The following is a 7,568-nucleotide window of genomic DNA, read 5'->3' on the forward strand; positions in this document are numbered from 1 at the left end:
CTGGGATCAAAACGTCAGGTTGCCTTCTTACTCGAGTAGATTGCTATTACTTAATTTGCCTACTCTAGTAAGCCGTGGAATTATGCTTGGTACTATTTTTATGAATAATCTTATCAGAGGCGATATTGATTCTGTAGATTTGGTAAGCCGCCTATGTTTCAATGTTCCTGTTAGACTAATGCGAAACTACCATCCTATTAACTTGCCACGATGTTCATCTAATTTTAGTCAGCATGAGCCCTTTCGCGTTCTTTCTAATAATTATAACAACCTGTATCATTTAATTTGTTCCTCAACTTCTATCCCTGTACTAAAAACTAAAATCTTAGCTCATTTGCTTTAATTTTGTTGATCTATGTTTTGTCCTGTCTTTATTTGTTCTATGTACCTTCCTAGCGAACCGTATTTGCCCGAAATAAAAATGGGCCCGCGCGTAACAAGCACGTGCTTGGTGTCGTTTGGGCCACTTGTTTGTACTGCTCTTAGTGCATCAACGTTCAACAATATATACAAAATTTTCATTCAATGTCTTCGAACCTATAGCAATATCGTCGATATAGACTACTACATTTCCTTCGCGAATCAAAGGTTGCAGAATAAAGTAAAAAAATCTCATGAGTACTGCGGGTGCATTCATGAGTCCGAAAGGCATTCTTGTGTATTCATATTGACCGGAGGGTGTTACAAAAGCTGTATACTGCACTGAACTTTCTGCTACTTTCACTTGGTGGTATCCACTTTTCGAATCTAAAAGTGTGAAATATTTATTTCCTTCTAATCTCTCTAAGCAATCATCTATGAGGGGAAGCGGGTATCCATCACGAATGGTTATCTTATTAAGTTGTCTATAATCTACACACATACGTTTTTCTCCAGATTTTTTCTTAACAAGTACAATAGCGGAACTATAGGGTGAATTGCTTTCTCTTATGAATCCCTTTTTCAATAACTCATCAATTTTTAAATCTACTTCTTTCTTTTCCTGATATGAAAGACTTCTTGGCACAGATCGTACAGGCTCTTCCGACTTAAGTCTTAGCCTCATTTCATAGCTATGTTGGATAAACTTAAGTAATTTAATCTTATTATTTCATTAAGCTCGCACCTATCCTTATCACTTAACTTCGGGTCAATGTCAATACTTTCATCATCCTTAAATACATCAATACTATATATGTATGGTATACTATCATCACTATCTATTTCACTCTCACTACATAATTCTTCAAAGCTTCTACTGCTTTTCAATGGGTCACTGTCTCGACATGTTTCAATATTCACTAAACTCTTAAATGGTTCACTGTCAATGTTCAATCTGTTTAATGATTCACTGGCTCGATAGGTTTCAATATTCTTAAACAAATGAAATTCTACAATTTCTTCTTTTTTATCCTTAGAAATTAATTTTATTCCAAATTTTTCCCGTATCAAACATGGCAAAAAGTAAGGTTACGTTAGGCTTCTGTTGACAATCAGTGTAAAAATATACTCCTACCTGGTTAATAACCGGAATAAACATATTGTGGCCCTCCCCGTCATATGTTGGAGGGATCGACAACGGAAACAGGACACAACATAATTTAAATTATTAGTAATTTTCAAAAGAAAACAAGGAAGAACGCTATAGTCGAGTACCTCGACTATCAGATACCCGTTACTCAGCTAAAGGGGCCAAAGGGAAATGGAGATATGCAAGCAGCAAATCGAGATTTAAATACGCCACCTACCGGCGGTAGACAGATTTAAGCGTTATGGGCGTTAGAGTGGGCGTGGCAATTTTTTGGATCAATCGATAGGTATTGACGAGACCAATACATTTCAGTTAAAATTTTTTATCTAGCATGAAAACTGTGGCGTCTTCTTCTTCCATTCGCATTTGTACATTGGTGGCCAAGAAAATATGTATGTGCAGAAGACATAAATATTTCTTGTGTACCGATGTTTTAACAATAAGATATGTTCCTATAATATATAAATATAATAAAATAAAATAAATAATACTAAATTGACATATACAAGCTATTAAACTTAAGGAATTTTTTGTACATATTTTCTTATTTTCTTCCCCATTACTTTGACCTCTATTGTAAAGTAACGGCACGCGACAGATTTTGTCCGTCCTTTTTGCACACATGCATATGTATATATATATATATATATATATGTATATACGAAATATTTTGACACTCCGCTTTGTAGCGAATCCCGCGATCACTTCGAAGCAAGCGGTTCTCCTGATCGGATGTAAAAGTGATTAATAGAGCTCGATAGACAAGTGTTCATTTAAGTGTAATAAAAAAGTGAAAAGTACAGAAAAAAGGTGAGTCAAATAAAAATACAATAATTACTTAATATTAAGGCATGTGCATGTCCACGTTCTTTTTGTCGCATTTTTCCTTTTTGTGTTTCTTCTTTGTTGTGCGCGTTATTATTTCGTGAAAATTTAGATAATACAATTAACGAAATAAGCAAAGCTTAAAAGAAAATTACATTTAAAAACAATAAAATATATACGATTGGGTAATAAACATGAAGTGGATAAAAAATATGCGAATGAAATGAAGAATATGAAAGGAAATTAAGTGAAAAGTCGCGCAAACTAGATAAATGGAGTAGAATGCACGAGAAGGAAAACACTAAAAGGGCGCAAAAAAGACGCTTTGCTGCCGTTGCATTCGGCTCTGTGGCGTCGCAGTCGTTTCACCTATTTCTTTATAATATTTTTTTGTTCTTTCACGTGATTTTTCTCTAAATCTAACTAATTTTTAAATTTTTAAAAAATAAAAATGAAATAAATTTAAACAATATTTTGGTCTTATTTAAATCCCTTTATATAAAAAAATCTACTCGAAACTTATTATAAAACTACTTAACTTTTTCTTTATAGATACAAATTTATTTCAACATATTGTACCCTGAGAAAGAAGCAATTTTATCTAGTAAATGGGACACATTTAAGGAAAAAGTTTTTTGCTTTAACGAAGAGCAAATACAAAAAAAAGAGCGACTTAAACTATTAAAGACAGTTCAGAAAACTGTATGACTTGGTAATGTATAATTTTTTTTACATTTCTAAATTTTATCTTTTTATGATAAGCTTGACTTTTTCCAAATTATGCCATTACCAAAAATCTAATAACATATTCTTATTCACAGATTACAAGGACTACATTTTTACTGTATTGCTCACATCTGTCATCTTAAATAATTCGTGGACCGTCATTAAAGGAGCCAACAAGCGAAAGAAATTATCACTACTGGGACCCGCAGGAAGGTTTTGTACGCAAATGCAGGCGTACGAATGTGGCAAAACACAAAAATGTGTGATTATAAAAAACATTGAACGCTTTACTAGCTGCTCTATGTATACATATGTATCATATAAATTCTAAGAGTTACGTTAAGTACAAATGTATTTAAAACAAAAGTAATGATGACGTGTTAGCATGGTAAAAATAGAGTTTAAGCAGAACAATCGTTTGGATTATATGTTTACGTTTATTTTCAATAAAAGCACATATGTACTTATTTGGGTCTTTATTAAATATAAATCACGCTTGTTTTAAACTGCAGATTGGTTTAAATTAAATATGCACCATATTAGTATGGCTTAAATACTATATTTAAATCAAAACTAAAGTACAGTTCTTTTAACGGGGATTATATTTAATTTAAATAAAATTTGCATTTATATTAAAGTTCATCCCAGTCTGTTTTAAATATGAGAACTATTTAATCCAAATAAAAATATGCTGAGTTTTAAGGCGGGCTATTATTATTTTAACTATAAAAACTATTCAAATGAAATATTCTATTTACTGGAACTAAATATGAAAATATTTAAAAGAAATATAAAAATATAATACTTTTTACTATGGAACATATTTAATTTAATTATTTTGTACTATTTTAACATATTTGATCGAAATAAAAAAATTGTTGAACTTACTACGAGATTGTTCAAAAAATAATTAACTATTTAACGTTTTCGTTTTTACGATTTTCATGTTAGGATCTAAACCGCTGGGAAAAATTGTTGAAACGTTGTCGAAAAAGTGACAGTTACGATGTTTTTTCTACCAGTGTAGTCATCGGCATAAAGCTTATTCTGCTAACCTATTTAATACACTGCTAATAATATGTAATATGCGCTATTAACAAAGATTAAATGCGATTTACTTTGTTAAGAATTATTTGCACAAAACAGTTTTGGTGTTTTTTCAAGGCGCAAAATGTACAAAAAATCAAACGGCCTGCTGCGCACTTTTATATGACCGAATGCACGGTAACGACAGCGAAACAAAGCGTTTGTTTAAACTATATTAAACAATCGTGAGACCGAGTTGCAGACTCCCATAAAACTATATCACGTCGCGGTCACCAAATGTTTGAAAGGAAGACAAAAAATATGCCGCCCTTATATTTATAACTAATAACGCACGAATAGGTTATATTAAAATGTATAGCGTTTATTCGGAGCGGCAGACGGACTGTGTAAAAGCTCGGCTCCAAGAACTTCATATAGACATTTGAGGGCTTACAAAGTAGTTGCTGAATAGATAAGCGACAGCTTTAGTGGTATAAGAAAGAAGGCGACAAAGATAAGCAGAGAGCGCTGCAGGTGCCGTCGTACACCTATGCGCGCATGACTAGGCACTGGCGATCTGCTCCGAACAGTATGCATTGTTAAGAGCACAAATCCTGCCCTTAAGGTGTGTTTCACAATACACAGTGGTCGGGCTTGTATGGAGCCGCGGCCATAAATACTTCTAGATGTGCTATCGCTATGAAACTTTCACCAAAAATCTATAAAAATATTATAAATTCTATAAATATATAGTAAAACAAGGAAGAACGCTATTGTCGAGTACCTCGACTATCAGATACCCGTTACTCAAAGGGAAATGGAGATATGCAAGCAGCAAAGCGAGATTAAAATGCGCCACCTACCGGCGGTAGACAGATTTAAGCGTTATGGGCGTTAGAGTGGATTTTAACCAATCGATAGGTATTGACGACACCAATACATTTCATTTAAAATTTTTTATCTAGCATGCAAATTGTGGGCGTCACAAGTTTTCGCGGTTTGTGGGCGTTTAAGTGGGCGTGGCAGTCTACTAAAACAAACTTGCGCTGCGTAAGAAGCTCAGGAATCTGTACGCCAAATCTCAATAGCCTAGCTCTCATAGTTTCCGAGATCTCAGCGTTCTACAGACGGACAGACGGACATGGCTAGATCGACTCGGCTAGTGATCCTGATCCAGAATATATATACTTTATGGGGTCGGAAACGCTTCCTTCTGCCTGTTACATACTTTTCGACGAATCTAGTATACCCTTTTACTCTACGAGTAACGGGTATAAAAACTGACCAGATCGTACAATTATATCCTGTAGCTTCCTTGGGAACGATTTCCTCAGTAATTGCGCTTAAATTCATAAATTCAGGCTGATATATTTTCCGGTAAGTTATGAAAAGAGCTAAAACTTCTTCAATTCTTGGTTCGGAAATTTTTTTATTCCCTTGCAAATCAGATATCCGTAAAAGAGATGCAGCAGACTCATCTCTAATCGCAACCTCTGCTATGCGTCGGCGTTTCGTCCTATTCGAAATGTCTGCAAAATCCTTTTTTGGCCGTCCACGAGTAATATTAGTTGCTTTTGGTGGCAAGCAGTATTTTATAATTATAGTTTCCTTGCACTCCAGCCAATAATAATTTTTGTTAAGAAATCTCTCTTTATTCTGATTAGCAATCTACCAAAACGATGCCAGCTTTTTACAAATATAGCTTATTTGTGTTTGGAATTCGTCCAAATTCGGCTCATATCCCTTATTTCTTATGTCCTTAATTAGGGCATCCAGTACATTTTTAAATCTTTCCGCAAGTATGCCAGATTCCTCAATCCAAATGTTAAAAACATAATTTCGAGTATACTTGCTTTGAATTTGGGTACCTGAGAAAATAATTAAATAATCAAACAAAAAAACAATCTAAAAACATAAAACACAAACGCAAAAACAACAACAAACTACAACGGCAACAACAACATAACAGACACAGAACAAATAAAAAGTGCGTCCCTCCTAGATAGAGCTGCTGAAAAATAAAAGAGGTTATGTTGTATATTGCAATGGCAAATGTGCAGACGCAGGTTGTCGCAGCTGAAGTAAACATTTTTATAACCTAAAAATATTAATAAATAATATAATGTGTACTTTATTGGGGGGCGACGGGGGGAAAACACTTAAAACTTTACCTAAACTTTGTAATGGACAACAAATACAAACTAAAAAAGACGCACTTCTTTAAAAATAGATATAGACAAGACACAGCACAAAATATTTATATATTTATCTGTATAAATAAAGTATATACCACTATGAACAATATTTATTTGAGTTCTATTGATTTTACGGGTGTTTTACAATTAATTTGCCTTTTTTAAATTTGGGCTGTTGCACTTGACTGCTGGCAAATTGCAAATACGTAAACACGTGCTCGCTCTTTTCGTTCTATTTTTAGAGAGTCCCGTTAGCTCAAAATCAATTTTTTGATTTATGGCCTATGGCAGCGACCACTGTGCAATAGGGAAACCGGTTTCCTTTAAACCTGTTTAATGACGGACAGTCCATTTCCTCGATATTAATGAGCTGACGACTCCCAAATAACGTCTCTAGAAATCGTTTCTTTTCCACACTTTTACAAATAATTTGTTTTCCGCTTGTAATTGTCCTTAGATATTTTCGAGTTTGTGGAAAACTATTTTCTCCATCGTTCCAAAAAATGTTGTGATGTGTATTGGTTAACCAAAGTGCAGTCTTTCGAGATTTTGTATTTAGCAAAGTAAAATCATATGGAGGTTCTTTTAAAAAACTATTATTCAAGTTTAGATCTCTTTTAAATACAATTCCAATTTCCTATAGAATAAAATTATTATTATTATTATTAAGAAAGAAACCTTGAACACCAGTCGAAACAGTATCTTTCAACATTTTTCTAATGTTAAACAACTCGTTTTACTAGTCCGTTTAATGGGTTATATTCAACTAAACGGTCATGCAGGAGGAGACAGTAAGCTTGGGTATTTTCATGACTTGGTGTCTTCAGTTCTATTGAAATTCTCACATCAATAGGACCAGTTTTCACTGATTCGTTTTGATATGAAAGATCAACCACAATAATGGGGGTCTTCAATTTTAATTTATTTGGGGTCGAAAATGGTTGTGATTCACGATTATAGGAACTAGATTGAAATCTTGTATAGATTTCATATAGGTGAGCATACTGATTCTTACTAAAATCAACATTCAGATTATCATATGGATATGACTAAGAATTCAAGTGAACTTTCAAGTTTGATAAGTTATTTGTGATAAGTTCTCCAAGTTGTAAATCCAATTATGACAAATCTTGGTTTTTTGCGGCTAGCCGACAATTTCACATTCCAGCTGCGTTGACTCTCATACCCCATTTTGGGGCTAGCATATGAATACCAACTCCGGAATGCAATTGGTAGGCTTACACCACTTTTAATAATATCGTACATCTTAAATTTTGCAAAATCGC

The 7,568-nt window shown here is 33.7% G+C and overlaps 1 long non-coding RNA gene across 1 annotated transcript; it reads left to right on the top strand.

The window, feature by feature from the left end:
- The first annotated feature begins 1,329 nt into the window (after positions 1-1,329).
- On the top strand, positions 1,330-3,672 carry LOC139354258 (uncharacterized). Its single transcript, XR_011605403.1, has 3 exons — positions 1,330-2,320; positions 2,888-3,047; positions 3,157-3,672. It is a non-coding gene; the product is annotated as an uncharacterized lncRNA (long non-coding RNA).
- Positions 3,673-7,568: the final 3,896 nt, after the last annotated feature.

This window comes from Drosophila suzukii, assembly GCF_043229965.1.
Source record: "Drosophila suzukii chromosome 2 unlocalized genomic scaffold, CBGP_Dsuzu_IsoJpt1.0 scf_2c, whole genome shotgun sequence".
NCBI lineage: Eukaryota > Metazoa > Arthropoda > Insecta > Diptera > Drosophilidae > Drosophila > Drosophila suzukii.